The 16,512-nt window shown below is 39.8% G+C and overlaps 1 protein-coding gene across 1 annotated transcript in view; it reads right to left on the bottom strand.

The window, feature by feature from the left end:
• Nucleotides 1-16,512, bottom strand: part of LOC149244763 (zinc finger (CCCH-type) family protein / D111/G-patch domain-containing protein) — a 170,352-nt gene that overhangs the window by 18,611 nt on the left and 135,229 nt on the right. The gene's annotated exons all lie outside the window — the stretch shown is intronic.

Raw genomic sequence — 16,512 nt, forward strand, 5'->3', positions numbered from 1 at the left:
ATGACTTAGAGGGGTCAACCTCCATACCAGCAGATGCAGAGGCGACTATGGATACAGGGGAGGAGGAGGATGCAGAGGAGAGCAGTGGGGACCATGATGATGGGGACAGTGATGCTGATTCTGATGCTGATTGATGCCTTGAGGCTTGTATACCTATAGTTGTTTTATATTTTCTATTTCTATTTGCCATTGGCATTGCACCAACACTACCTATGTAACAGATTTTGATTTGATGACTTAATGAGAAAACTACAGTTGTCAGTGTGTTTATCTTACTATCTTGTAGTTGTAAGTTGTCTTTCAGTTATGAATTATGAATCATGATTTAAATTTTTAATAGATTTATCATTTATGTAACCAGTACCACTGACATTTATTTGAATTTTGTATGTACTATACATGCTAATAGCTATAGATGAAGATCTATGTTTGAAATCAATAAATTTGTATCATTAATTAAAATTTGTGTAAGAAATATGCTAATATCTAATTTTTAATATATATATATATATATATATATATATATATATATATAATTTTAAATATATATATATTATATATATATATATATATATATATATTAATAAAATAATATATAATGTGTCCTAACGTGTCCTGTTCCGGGGATCAACGTGTCCCGAATCCGACACCACGAAACCCGAATCCTACGTGTCCCGAATCCCCGTGCCAGGTGACTTAGCTTGAAACAGAAGAGCTACTCTACCATTTACTTTTCAACAACTTATACAAGAGAAAATTTCAAGCACACAACACACTTGTTTTTGGTCAACTAACCCTGGAAAAGCCCACAAGGGGAAAACTAGTCTTCAAGGAGGACTTTATTTGCTTTTAGAGAATTTTCTACAACAATAAATACAAGAGATTCAACTTATCTCTTCCCTTGAAGAAGCATTTCTGAGGTAATCTTTGCACAGAGATCTAGACTAATAATTTTGTGCCCACAGTTTGGTCTCCTCCACCAAAAGTACGGCCTCTCTCACAACTCCTTCAATGTTGGAATGTCCTCTAAACAGTCAACACTTCTGCACAAAATGTTGAGTTTGTGCGGTCAGGAAAAACTCACTTCAGGCGCAGCCTTCACTTCCCCTAGCCACACGCTGAACCACAGTCCAAATCTGGCTCGAGAAACTCGTTGAAAGATGGCCCGAAAATTGCGTTGAATAGGCCCGAGAATTTTGGGATTCGTGTAGTTGTCTGAGGGTAAGTTATTAATGCATGTACTTTGTTTTCATATTTGAAGGTTGCACGTTTAACCCTCCAAAAGGCCCTCGAATTCTTAGCTGGAGATGGTAGTGACTTTCACAAGAGATTTGAATCCTCTTCTAGACTTAAACTTAGCCCTTTGATGAGATTCGAATTGCTCTAATGATGGTCCTCTTTCTTGCTCGTTGTTGTAGAGCTTCTTCACACAAGTTCTCTTCCTCCTTTTCTCCTCGCTCTCTCTTCTCAATAGCTCTCACGAGAATAAAGAGCACTCTTTTCTTTTTCCTCCTTTTTGTCTTCTCAATAAGATGAAAACCCTAACCCTTAGATCTAATGGCTAAGATTAAATCTCAGCTCATTAGATCAAGGGTGGAGATCATTTCCTCTTGACCCCCTTTTTAATGTGGTCCCCCTTCTATTAATGAGCCTCCCTAGTACTTTTTAATGTTTTATTATTGTGGCCACTTTTTCCTCATAAAGTCACTTTGAGAATATAAAAGTCGCTTTAATAATATAAAGAGTACTTAGTACTTTTCCACATAAAGTAACTTTTAAAACACATATGACTTTAATAACTTAAACTACCTAGTACATCTCCACAAAAAGTACTTTAGCATCTTGACATTAATTAAACTCATAATGTCACTTAGACAATGTGTCTCCCTAGGCCAAAATGAGAAATGCCTACGAAACAACTCCTTGGTATCCTTGTTCTCAACACATAATCCCTAATCAACCCCAAGAAGCAATGAAGCTAGTTGTACTTTTCCAATAACAATAAAATGGAATTTTATTGTTTGATCATCAAGTTAGAATCCACTTGGAAAGGTGCTTTCAAGGCAAAGCATGCAATTGGCTCTACTGAGAACTCAAACATATTAACATTTTGTATGCATAATTGCTTTGAATCTCCAAGTGATGCCCTCAATTGACCCAAGTTTACAAAATTGGCACTCAAAAGAAAATTGTACTTAATCTTACCCATGAAATTAGTTCCATGCTATAGCATAAGCAATTCCTTTCTAAATAACATCATAATTATCAAAGCAATTTCCTAAACATAGTACATAAATGGCTTCTTAGCTGCAATCGTTGATACAAGGAAATGTTTTTGTATGCTTTATGTGTGTGATATATCAAGAAAGACAAACATAATGCATTGGCAAACCTATAGCATGATACATCTACACTCTTAACACAATAGGAACACCCACAATTCTTTTATAGGGTTCCATATACAATTTAAGATTATTTTTCACTTTTTACTTCATTTTAGTTGTTGGATAGACATCCACAAAATATTTGGGCTATGGATACTGCCAAGGAAGCATTCCCTAGAGTTCCCTCATCATTGCCTCATTGTTTCTATTTCATGGATATCTCTGAATTCAACTTCCTATAAATAAGCGTCTAACTGGATTGGTTATGGTATACCAATTTAAGCTGACATATAAGCCGTCTCTTATGTTTCAAATTAGAAGCTTCACCGTTTTGCATGTTTGAAAACATAAAGACTATAATAAAGTTGTCAATTGCAAAAAGTAAACAAAGCTCTAAATGAGTCTTATATTAAACAAAGCTCACAAATGAGGTTGAGCATCAATTAAGATGAAGCTACTATATTCCTTCTAGGGCTTAGTTAGTAGATAATCTTCCCCTTGGGCACCAAGGTCTGTAGTCAGTAAAACCTTATGGAAATCAGAACATTTCATGACCCCAACGGAACATTCCCTTTCAATTGAGGAATGTGGCATTTACAAGTGAAAGTATTCTATATCCAATTTTCAAAATCCTGAGAATTTAATTTTCCATTTTTTCTATGGGGCACTAATGTTATTCTTACCTTTCAGAGTACATTATGCAAATTAGGTCGACTAGCTAGATCTTGGGATGCCACTCAACCATCTCTATTATGTAACCTTCATTGATGATCACTCTAGAAAGACACGGCTCTATCTACTCAAAACAAAGGACAAAGTATTTGAAAAGTTCAAGGAATTTAGGTCTGAAGTAGAGACCTTAACCAAAAGAAGACTAAAGACTTTGAGATCTGATAATATTGGAGAATACACTTCAAAAGAAATAATTGCATATTGCAAAGAAGCAGGAATTAAGAGCAGCTCATTGTTCCCTACAATCCCAAACAAAATGGAGTTGCAGAAAGGAAGAATAGAACACTTGATGAATGTATAGAAACAATGATTTTTATCAAGACATTCCTAAATTTCTATGGGGAGAAGCTGCAATCACTATTGTATATATACAAAATAGAAGTCCTCATAGAATCCTCGATAATATGACACCCAAAGAAGCATTCATAGCCATGTGTGGACCATCTCCAAATCTTTGGATGTCCCGCATATATACATGTTCCAAAGGACAAACGAAAAAAGCTAGATTCTACAAGCATTAAAGGGATTTTTGTTGACTACAATCTTTCTTCAAAGGCATATAGAATCTACATCAAGGAAGGGAGACATATTGAAGTAAGCAGGGAAGTTATATTTGATGAAAATCATGCCTACAAAAGATACAAAGATATTCCTATCGATTCTAATGACGAAGAGATACCACTATTCGAAGAAGAAGAGCACCACGACAATCCTACTTCAAATCAAGAAGAAGAAGGACCAAGTGACCCTATTAAACCTGTGATCATACCCAACACAAGCGAAAGACCAAAAAGATATTATGGATATGCTACATACATGACAAAACTAATAGAAGTTGAACCAACTACATTTGAGGAAGTTGCTCATCAAGAAGTATGGAAGAAGGCTATGCAGGAAGAATACTAATCCATCATGAAGAATGGGGTTTGAGAAATCGCTCCTAGACCTAGTCACAAATCGGTTGTCACCTCTAAATGGATCTACAAGATCAAGCACGTTGTTGATGGAAGCATAGACAAGTACAAAGCTAGATTCGTTGCAAGGGGTTTCTCTCAAAAAGAAGGCATAGACTATGAAGAAACCTTTGCACCTACCATAAGATATACTACTATAAGATCTTTGGTTTCACTGGCCGCAACAATGGGATGGAATATCAATCAAATGGATGTAAAAACAGTGTTTCTGAATGGGACCATCGATGAAGAAGTATACATTGAACAACTTGAATCCTTTGAAATAAATGGCAAAGACACTCATGTTTGTAGACTCAAAAAGGCCCTATATGGTTTGAAGCAAGCTCCTAGGGCATGGTATGCAAGAATGGATACATACCTTTTGAGAATCGGGTTCGTCAAAAGTTCTGTTAATCCAAATCTCTATATCAAGGTTGTGGATAATGAGCCAGTCATTATTCTACTATATGTGGATAATTTATTTATTACAGGTGTAGAGCGAATGATACAAGAATGCAAGAAGATGTGGGCAGCGGAATTTGGGATGAAGGATTTGGGTCTAATGCATTATTACCTAGGATTGGAAGTATGGTAGAAACCTGGAGAGATTTATTTGGGGCAAGGAAAGTATATAATTAAGTTGTTGTAGAAATTCGGTATGATGGATTCCAAGCCCATGACTACTCCCATGATCACCAATCTCAAGAAGTTGAGAAGCTCTGACTCAAGTCTCGTAGATCCTACCTCCTATTGAAAGTTGGTGGGTTCTCTGATGTATCTAGTAAACACTAGACCGGATATATGTTTTGCTCTGAACATTCTTAGTCAATTTCAGTTGGAGCCTCGTCATGATCATTGGATTGCTGCCAAGCATATATTGAGATATCTACGAGGTACTATTCATCATCGCTTAAAGTATGATAGCAAGGACGTCGAAATGACAGGTATTACAGATTCTGATTGGGTGGCAGTCAGGTCAATGGAAGAAGCACTAATGGTGGATGTTTTAGTTTGGGATCTGTGATGATTTCATAGATGAGTAGAAAAAAAGATCTTGTTGCTTTAAGTAGTGTTGAAGCTAAGTATGTGGCTGCATGTGAAGTAGGAAAGGAGGTTGTATGGTTAAGGAAGCTTCTGCCAGATTTGTTTGAGAAACCTCTAAGTCCTACTGTGATAAATTGTGATAATCAAAGCAGCATTAAGAATTTAAGATGTTTGATGATCCTTTGTTCCATGCTAGGACAAAGCATATCAACAATGAATACCACTATATTAGAAGTTTGGTACAAGATGGGATCGTGAAGCTACAGTATGTTCCAACCGACGAACACGTAGTTGATGTGTTAACAAAATCTCTTCCTAATAAGAAGTTTGAATATTTGAGAAGCATTCTTGGTTTGGTTGATATTACTGATTTCGTTAACAAAAGGTGTTTGGAAGAGACTTGAGGAGGCATCTTCTGTGATACAAAATGCCTGGGAGGACATCTGGACGGCATATGTGTTGATGTCTACATCCCAAAGTAGGGAGGGTGGCATTGGTCATAGAGCTTTGACCTTGTATTAAGCACCTAGATCCCTGGGTTGATGGTTAGAAAGTAATTCCAATGGTACCTAGGGAGGCTAAAAGATTTAGTCCATCTTAGTCCCACCCGGATAGATTGCCCTGGTCAGGAATCTAGTCTGTGGCACCTTGTGTGCTAAAGTTCTTCGTAGTTCTTGTGTTTTGAGATCTTCCTTGTACTTGTATATACATGTGTAAATTATGAATACCTCCCTAGTTAAGAGGGAGTGTTGAAGAATGTAAGTAGGTTCGGTCTTCATATTTATATTTAAGTCAAAGAATGAAAAATATTTTTTTATTATTATTGCAATGACGTATAAAAGCATGGGTTTCATGCATGGGTCATTATTTTATAGGTCAAAGTCCCCATTGTGGACTTTTTATACTGAGTCATTAGAGTCATTGTCCATTTAATGAGACCCTTCTTGGGCTTTTGTATCATGTAAAAAGGATTATTATTGAGTCAAAAATGTATTTTGTCACCTCCATACCAAGTCGGCCCTAACCTGATGAAGTCGGCCTACAAGAGGACAAGTTGATGCTATATATACAAGACCAATTCGATCTATTTGGACATCATCTCAACAAATTAGATACACACCAAGGAAGTGTGAAGTTCAAGGAGACGAAAGAAGAAGTACAAGTCGAATTTTTTGGCTCTCTCTCTCTCTCTTCTATGCGAAGTTACTATGTTATTTGCTAGATCGAAGTTCTACTGCTGGGAGGGTCGAAATTTTGAAAGTGTTGGGTCGAAGATTCTGCTGCTAGGAGGTCGAAATTCTGGATTTGCTAGGTTGAAGTGCTCTTGTTGTTGCAAGGTCAAAGATCTAGATCGAAGTTGTTGGCAGGAAGGGTTGACATGTGGTTGGAGGAGATCTGTGTCTAAGTTGAAGAGTCTTGAATTCTCTAGTCTTAACTAGTGAAGGAAGAAGTTTGACTGGGTTTTCCCCTAGATAGGGGTTTTGCCCTGGCAGAGTGCCTACATCTTGTTTCTCTTGTTCTTCTGATCTTCATACACACATAATTTGGTAATTGCTTGATGAAAGAGAATAGAATAAAGATATAAAAGAAGCTAACATAATTCACAAGTAATTATCAAGGAAGAGAAATATATTCCTAATTCTATTAGCATTTATTTCTCAACAAAGTCATGGTCAAGGTATTATATTAATGTCAATATGTCACTTACCTTCTCACTATATAAGAAATCTCATTATTGTCATCAAAAGGAAAATTCTAAGATAGTCAATGTATTATAGTCATATCAGTGTCAAGGTCATCTAAGTCAAGCATCTTGTGTCATGTCATTGTTGCATTCAATATTCTAGTTGTCAATGTCTAACATAAGTCATGTTACCAATCAAGTTTATCATTATCGTTCAAAGTCACAACATTAAGACATTTTGTCACAACTATTACTTGTTCAAACTGCCAAGTCAATACTAAAGTATCTTATCATTCTCACTATGTCAACCAAGATGCAAAGTCATTTGTCAAGGTAAAAACACTTGTCGACTAAGTGTACAGTCTCTATTTCAAGTCAATAGGCCATGTAAGTGTTAAGTCAAGGTCAACATATCAGTGAAACATTACAATGCATGTAGAGTATCCAGTCTAGTCAAAGTGAACATGTCAACATGTGTGTTATGTCTATTGGACCTAGACTTACTAAGTTCAGGTCAAGACAAAAGATCGCCATACAAACTAGACCCATACTACTGCAATCAGCACTGAAAGAATTAGAAAAAGAAATCTAATCTTTGTTCTTTGCCAAACTTATGCCTTTAGAAAAAGAACTTATAAACAAACCTCCTTGTGAATTCCTTAACCAAATGTTGTGAATGTGTTAGGTCACTACTACCTCGGGTTTGCAATAGACATGTTACTTGAAAAGACTAGATAATGTCGCTTCAGGATTTCTCACCACAGGTGAATGCCAAATAGGCCTATGGTTGCCTTAGCCAAAAGGTGTAGAAATATTTACCTATCATAAGGTCAAGCACAGGTTGTCCTTTAAAAGTCGATCAAATGATGCCCTAGACATAGTATGGATGTCAAAGTCCCTATCTAGATAGAAGGATCTGTTCTGAAGGAATTTTGACCAACCATTTCAACAAAGTGTAAAAATTTCTGTTTTCCCACCCCGGTTTTCAGTTTCTCCTTATTTCTCCCATGTAGTTAAATGCCCATTCCCATAACCATACATTTAACAGACTGAAAAAAATAAATATTGCTGAAAACACAAATTCTGGAAATTTTTCAGAATGCTGGAAATTGCAGAATTAAAAATCAGCAATCAAAAACAGCCATTAAAACACATTAAAACACTGATATTTTTGGTCAACTTGACCCTGGAAAAACCCCCTACAACTCTTGGGGAAAACCAGTTTGAGAGCTCTTCTTTATTTCTGAAAATTGCCTTTTTACAGTGAGAATTATTCAGCAAAAAATCAGCAAGCAAATTTACAACTTATCTCCTTTCCCGTGCCTCACAGCAATCTGGAAATTACAGCAAACAGGACAGCAATAAATGCTGTACGGCCTCCGTTTTGTGTGAAGAAAAATCAGCAAACTGCTCCTCGATTTTTGTGCAAAAATCTGCCTTTCACTATGTGCTGAATCAGCTATACAAATCTGCTCAACTGCTGCCTTGGAATGTGTGCCAAGCTGTTGTCTCCTTCTCCTCCCTGCTCAGAAATCTCTCTTGCTCTCTTGCTCTCCTTCTCCCAATCTGCTCGTGAAAGAATGAATGACCTTTTCCTCCTTTTCCTCCTTTAATATAACTCCAAGTGACTTTTGGGTGATCCAAGTGACTTTTAGGTGATCTCTAAATCCAATGGCTGAAATAGATTTAGATCAATGGTTGAGATTAAATGCTCATTTAAATCTCACTTTCTATTTTTTAATTCACCCCACTTTAATAAAGACCCACTTAGTCATTTATTTCCAAAGTCACTTTTCCTTTCTAATTTTTCATTTACATTAAAATTAGACATAGTAACTTTATCACTTAAAGTCACTTTTAAATTAGATTTAACTTTATAAAATTATAAAGTCACTTTAGGAGAAAAATTAAATTCTTTTGGACACTTTTCCCTAGGCCAAAGATCAAAGCCTAAGGGAACCACCTGCCCTCCGGTACCAAATTTCAACACTCCCTCTTACCGAAGAAGGTGTTCCTCACCACACCCATCTTGTCTCTGAAGTAGACATGCTTGCCCCGTGGTAAGGCTTTGGTAAGGATATCTGCAACCTACTCATCAGTGGAAATATACTCAAGCTTCACAACTCCCTTCTGAACATAGTCTCTGATGAAATGATATCTGATCCCGATATGCTTTGACCTGTCATGAAATACTGGATTCTCCGTGAGTTTAATGCAACTCTGATTATCACAGTAAATCACTGAAGGTCTCAACGGCTGACCAAATAAGCCAAACAACATCTTGCGAAGCCAGATAGCCTCACAACTAGCTAGACTGGCTGCCATATACTCTGCTTCCGCTGAACTCAGTGCTACTGACTGCTGCTTCCGGCTAAACCATGACACTACTGCTGAACCCAACCCAAAACAACAACCTGAAGTGTTCTTCCTATCAGAAGCACAACCTGCCCAATCAGAATCAGTGTACCCTGCCAATCTCACTCCATCTCCCTGCCTGTAGTCCAGACCATAATCCACTGTCCCCTGCAAGTACCGCAAAATGTGTTTTGCAGCCACCCAGTGAACCTTCCTAGGCTCACACATAAACTGACTCATCGTGTTGACTGCAAAGCAGATATCTGGTCTAGTGTTGACCAAATACATCAAGGAACCAATCAGCTGCATGTACAATGTGGGATCCACCAACTCGGAATCTGAAGCATGAAGCTTCTTCCAGTTGGTGATCATGGGTCTACAATCCTCCATGTGGAATCTACTAAGGATGTCCACAATATACTTCCCTGCCCCAGGAAGAAATGCCCCTCCTCCTGCCACACCTCCAAACCCAAAAAGTAATGCATCAAGCCGATGTCCTTCATCTCAAACTCCGCCGCAAGATCTCTCTTGCAGTGCTCTATGAGTCTCTCTGCACCTGTAATGATCAAGTCATCCACATACAGCACCAGAATGAGAGGCTCCTCACCAATCACAATAAAGTAAAGGTTCGGATCTGCCTCACTCTTTGTGAAACCCATCCCCTGCAAGTATGCATCTATCCTGGAGTACCAAGCTCTGGGAGCTTGCTTCAGGCCATAAAGGGCCTTCTTCAATCTGCACACATGGGACTCCTTCCCATGCACCTCAAAGCCCTGTGGCTGCTCAATGTACACCTCCTCCTGTATGAAGCCATTGAGAAATGCGGTCTTCACATCCATCTGGTGGATCTTCCAACCCATCTCTGCTACTATCGATATAATGGAGCGGATCGAAGTATATCGAGCCACGGGAGCGAAGGTCTCCTCATAATCAACTCCCTCTACCTGGGAGAACCCTCTAGCCACAAACCTCGCTTTGAATTTCTCAATGCTGCCATCTGCAGCATGCTTTACCTTGTAAAGCCATCTGGAAGTAACCACGGATTTGCCCTCAGGCCTCGACACCACCTCCCAAACATCATTCTTCATGATAGAAGAATACTCCTCCTGCATGGCCTCTCTCCAGACCTGCTGGCTAGCTGCCTCCTCATAGCTAGAAGGCTCAGAGTCAAGGATGCTGGTAACCATCGCCATATAGCTACAAAACCTCTCAGGTGGTCTACTCTCTCTGACCGGCCTCTTCGGCTCAACAACAGATGTGGCATCTATCAAGGTGTCCTGAAGCCACTTGGGCTTCCTCTTCCCTGAGCGCACTTCTCCCACTGGAGAATGAAACTCCTCCTCCTCATCATCATCAGTAGCCTGAACTCCTGACTGTCTGTCTGTTGTCCTACTGCCTGCACCTGAACCTGTAGAAGCTGAGGTACCGTGTGAACTGTCCATCAGTGGACTCCCTAGTGAACTGCTCTGTGAACTGCTCTGCATGCTGCCCGGAGCACCACCCCTCTGGCTCGGCGAGCCACTGCTCACTGATGGACCTGACATCCTCATAGATGTACCTCCGGATCCTCCTGATCCCTGCCCACTGGATCCCTGCGACTGACTCAACTGCTGCTGAGGGTCTGGCTGCTCCAGATACTCTAACTCTCGTGACCTCCTAAAGGCCCTGTCCTCCTCGAACTTCACATCCCGTCTGACAACAACTCTCCTCTGTGCAGGAATGTAAATCCGAAAGGCCTTTGAGGTCTCACTATAGCCCACAAAGATACCCTTCTCTGCGGTGGGCTCTAGTTTGGTCCTCTTCTCCTTGGGTATATAGGAGTATGTTATGCATCCAAAGATATGAAGATGACCAATATCAGGCTTCTTCCCAGAGAAAGCCTCCTCCGGAGTCATGTGCCCCAAGGCACGATGCGGACTCCTGTTCTGCAAGTAAACAGTTGTGTTGCAGGCTTCTGCCCACAAGAACAATGGCAACCCCTGATCATGTAACATGGCTTTGGCAGCCCCTATGATGGATCTGTTCTTCCTCTCTGCAACTCCGTTCTGCTGGGGGTTGTAAGGAACAGTGAACTCCCTCCTAATGCCTGCCTCCGCACAATAGTCAACAAACTCTCCAAGGGTGTACTCTCCTCCATTGTCCGACCTCAAGGACTTGATCTTTCGACCTGTCTAAGTCTCCACAAGAGCTCTGAACTCCTGAAACCGCTTGAAGACCTCACTCTTGGTCTTCAAAAAATAAATCCAGGTCCTCTTGGAGTGATCATCAATGAATAACACATAGTACTCATATCCACTCAAGGAAACATGAGACATCCGACCGCTCACATCGGAATGAATCAAATCAAGTATCCCCGTCGCTCTGCTATCACTGCTGGGAAAAGGGGATTTGGCAAACTTGCCCATTGCACAACCTCTGCAAGTATCAAAGTGATCAGTACTGAAATCTGGCACACCTGTGGTGATCTCCCGCAATGTCCTCAAGGCTCCATGATACATGTGTCCCATCCTGCGGTGCCAAATCTCACACAGCTCAGAACTGCTAGCTCTGCTGTCGGTACTACTGCTCAATGCCAAAAGGGGCTGAAATGCAAACTTGTACACCTTTGCATAGCGTACACCTATCACTCTAGCTGAATCAGCTGGAGTGTCCCTGGGATACATCAACACCTGTCCTCCCCTGAACAGTACCTCATATCCTCTGTCCTCCAAAGCTGAGACGGATATGAGGTTCTTCCTCATCCCTGGCACATAAAGAACCTCTGACACCTTCAAGGGAGGTTTGGACTCCCTCTGAAATGTCACTGTCCCCACCCCGACTGCTCGAACAACTCTGTCATCACCGAGTACTACCTCAATATCAGTGCCACTCTCTGAAAGCTCTGAGAAGTACTCACGGACTCCTGTCATGTGACGTGAAGCCCCACTGTCCACATACCAGATACCTGTAGATGCTCCGCTAATCGAGGGAAAAGCATGCTCCCTCTGAACCTGTGTGGCAGGTGATCCTGCACTAGAGGACTCACACGTAGTGAACGCAAACTCTCGGTCAAAACGACCAGCAAAGTCCTCAATCTCTGTTGAAGCTGCCACATCCTGGTTCTTCCCCTTCTTCTTCTTCTTCTCCGGACACACAACTGCATAGTGTCCCATCTTTTGACAATTCCAACACTTCACTTTGGAATAGTCCTTCTGTGTGTTCCCCTGTTTACCTTTACCTTTGACTTTGCCCCCACCACTGCTTGTGGAAGCCTGCTTCTTCCCTTTGCCTTTCTTGCCTCCTGCCACCAGTGCTACATCCTCATCGTGCTCAACTGGCTTGGCTGCCCCAAGCTGACCTTTCCTAATCTCTGTCTGAATGCAATCATCCCAAAACCTCTCCCATGTGGGAAGGGTCTCACGTGCACAAACCCCATCAGCAAAGTTCAACCATGAACGGGGGAGGCCATTCACTGCAATACGCACCAACTCAGTGGATGGAATGGCCTCTCCAATCGCTGCCAACTCATCTATCACATTGGTAATCTTTGTGAGATATCCAGCTGCACTATCATTCCCCATCTTAATGTTCTTCAGCTTCTCCTTCAGGACCATCTTTCGGTTCTCATTAGTACTCTGGTAGAGATTGGACAATGTTGTCCACATCTCATGGGCATTGCTCTTTCCTCTCACATGAGGAATGCAATGGTCTTTGATTCCGTCTAGAATCAGCCTCTTACCCTTATTGTTCTTCTTTTTATACTCAGCCAACTGAGTAACATCAGTGGGCACAACAACAGGGTTCTGTGCGGTATGCATCATGATATCCCAGACTTCTGTCTCCTCAAAGATACTCTGCATTCTCTCCTTCCAAACGCTGTAATTTATATGCCCATCCAACCTATCCTCCACCCTCAATCCCAATGACATCCTGCTGTCCTAAAACTAAAAAATAGCACTGCTGTAGTAAAGATAAAACTGTTGTTTATGAAAAAATCAGCTTGCTGGAGTTTTCTGAGTGAAAAATCAGCAACTGTAATTTTTTCTTTTGCTGTCCCAAACTGCCCTTCAGCACTCAAGCTCTGATACCATGTAAAAATTTCTGTTTTCCCACCCCGGTTTTCAGTTTCTCCTTATTTCTCCCATGTAGTTAAATGCCCATTCCCATAACCATACATTTAACAAACTGAAAAAAATAAATATTGTTGAAAACACAAATTCTGGAAATTTTTCAGAATGCTGGAAATTGCAGAATTAAAAATCAGCAATCAAAAACAGCCATTAAAACACTGATATTTTTGGTCAACTTGACCCTGGAAAAACCCCCTACAACTCTTGGGGAAAACCAGTTTGAGAGCTCTTCTTTATTTCTGAAAATTGCCTTTTTACAGTGAGAATTATTCAGCAAAAAATCAGCAAGCAAATTTACAACTTATCTCCTTTCCCGTGCCTCACAGCAATCTGGAAATTACAGCAAACGGGACAGCAATAAATGCTGTACGGCCTCCGTTTTGTGTGCAGAAAAATCAGCAAACTGCTCCTCGATTTTTGTGCAAAAATCTGCCTTTCACTATGTGCTGAATCAGCTGTACAAATCTGCTCAACTGCTGCCTTGGAATGTGTGCCAAGCTGCTGTCTCTTTCTCCTCCCTGCTCAGAAATCTCTCTTGCTCTCTTGCTCTCCTTCTCCCAATCTGCTCATGAAAGAATGAATGACCTTTTTCTCATTTTCCTCCTTTAATATAACTCCAAGTGACTTTTGGGTGATCCAAGTGACTTTTGGGTGATCTCTAAATCCAATGGCTGAAATAGATTTAGATCAATGGTTGAGATTAAATGTTCATTTAAATCTCACTTTCTATTTTTTAATTCACCCCACTTTAATAAAGACCCACTTAGTCATTTATTTCCAAAGTCACTTTTCCTTTCTAATTTTTCATTTACTTTAAAATTAGACTTAGTAACTTTATCACTTAAAGTCACTTTTAAATTATATTTAACTTTATAAAATTATAAAGTCACTTTAGGAGAAAAATTAAATTCTTTTGGACACTTTTCCCTAGGCCAAAGATCAAAGCCTAAGGGAACCACCTGTCCTCCGGTACCAAATTTCAACACAAAGAACACACCCACAACACAAGAAAAAGAACTTACCTTGGAGCGAATAGCAAGAGAGAAGATTTGGAGGATTTCGCTGCCTCAGAGGCCTCAAGAAAACAAACTTCGATTAGCCACAGAATTTTAGCTCCTTCACAGTCCAAGTAGGCTGAAAATTGTAGAGAAATACAACCGAAAATTTCAAAGAAAGTCCTTGATAAATTGATGTATTTTGAGAGGCTTTAAAGTCTCTTTTTATAGAGTTTTGGAAGGCCAATTAGGGGCTACATTAGGTAGGCCTTTTAGGATATTTTAAAGACTTTTTATTATTAATAAATTTAATTTAATTTAGTAATCATTATTTATTTGTTTGCTTTATTACTAAGGATTTTGTACACTAACCCCTACTTGGTGTGTTTTTTAGGTGACATATGGGTGCATAAAGTCAATGATTGATTTATTGTCTTTGGTTCTTGAAGTTATGTAACTTATACGTGGTGTGATTACGATGATAAACAGTGTCATATATTGACAACCATAGGAGGAGGTGTCATGTCACTACTCCTTGGGGTTTTAGCTTAGAAACTGGGTCACCAACTTCAATTGTTAATATCTCTCAAACCAAGAGGCCTCTCGAGGTGTACCATACTACCACATATCAACATAAACATCTTTTCGAGGAGAATCTAATGACAGAGATCTCCAACCTAATCTCAATGATTTGACCTACCAAAAACCCTCGACAAAGTCCGGGTCCATCCTCAGTCCAGGGAACCCAAACCCTAGGACTTGGGTTTTCAACTATCCAACAGTATAGCTGACATCTTAATGTAATCCGAAAATTACTAAGGAGTGTTCATTAACCATTTGACATCAATGACTGGTGTTTTTGGTCAATGTCAAACCCAATCAACTCCATGGGTTGACATCAATGACAACACCATCCAACAATATCCCCCTTTGTCATTGATGGAAACACATGTACTCCTCCTGCAAGTACAACTCCCCTTGACATCATGCTTCACCTCCTTCTCGAGATTTCAATATCCTTCACAGGTTTTTCTCTCTGCCTATGACATCAATGGAAAAGGGTTACTGCCCCTGAGAATTTTCTTACTTCATGTGGACCTATTATCTGCCTATGCTCCCCCTGACAAGAAGCCTTCTTGTAATAGTCTGTCAATGACGATCCCTATGTCCTGTATGTGCTTCCCTTGAAGAGAAGCCTTCCTTTGTGAACCTGTAATCCTTCAACTGTTTTATTCCCCCTGAACCTGTTAGGAGGCTGTCACTGCCATCTTGTTCAAACTATATGTCTATCAATCGAAGACTTGTGCCATATATTGTTGCATAGACTCCCCCTCTACAAACTTCAAGGAGTCAACGAGTCGGATTGTTCAAAATAGTGATTCACCTAACGAGTCATCTTGACTCGATTCCTCACAACCTGTTACGAATCTTGAAAGCATGACCACTGGGACTTTCTTGTCTTTTTGTACTTCTTGCTAATCATGTACCTGTTCTTCTTGTATTTGTTCATCTTGTACATGTTTCCTCTTCCAAACCTTCTTATTCTCATCATCAATATTCATGATTGATTCCATTTTGTTCCTGCAGTGACGAGCTATGTGTCCATAATTGTGACACTTGTAACATTCCATATTTGGATGGTACCTGCATTCTTGAGCTATGTGTCCATGATTATGACATTTAAAGCATTCAATGTCATCCATAGAAGATGCCATCTGGTATCTGTCTCAAGAACCTACAAACTTGCTTCTAGGGTTTTGCAGATAATAGTTGTACCTGCCAAAAACTTCACAATCCCTAGCCATATGTCCATAGTTAGCACATAAAAAGAAATAACCATTAAATAAATGTGCGTACCTGAATAGTTCATTCGGATGCGATGGTCCTTGATAGTTGTACCTGTCAAAAGCTTTACAATCCCTGGTCATATGTCCATAGTTAGCACACGAAAAACAATAACCATTAAATAAACGAACATACCTGGAAGATTTTTTATTCTTCTTTGGAGGCAGTGTTGTAGTATGTTGTCGTCCTTTCTTATTGACAACTTTGGTCTGTTCTTTGGAGTTGCAACATTCTTCTTTGACTTTTCATTTTGATCAGCTTCCTTCTTAGAATCATCCTGCGAAGATGTGGAGCTTGTATCTTCATCAACTGGAGCTTTACCAACTTTAATTGCCTTCATTTTTGCTTCTTCATTTGTCTTATCTTGTAAGTGTTCTTTTTATGATCCCTTGAGTTTGTTGATCTCATCAC

The sequence above is a fragment of the Pinus tabuliformis genome, chromosome 8, assembly GCF_031772625.1.
Source record: "Pinus tabuliformis cultivar Carrire ecotype Pingquan chromosome 8, CPIR1, whole genome shotgun sequence".
Classification (NCBI taxonomy): Eukaryota; Viridiplantae; Streptophyta; class Pinopsida; order Pinales; family Pinaceae; genus Pinus; species Pinus tabuliformis.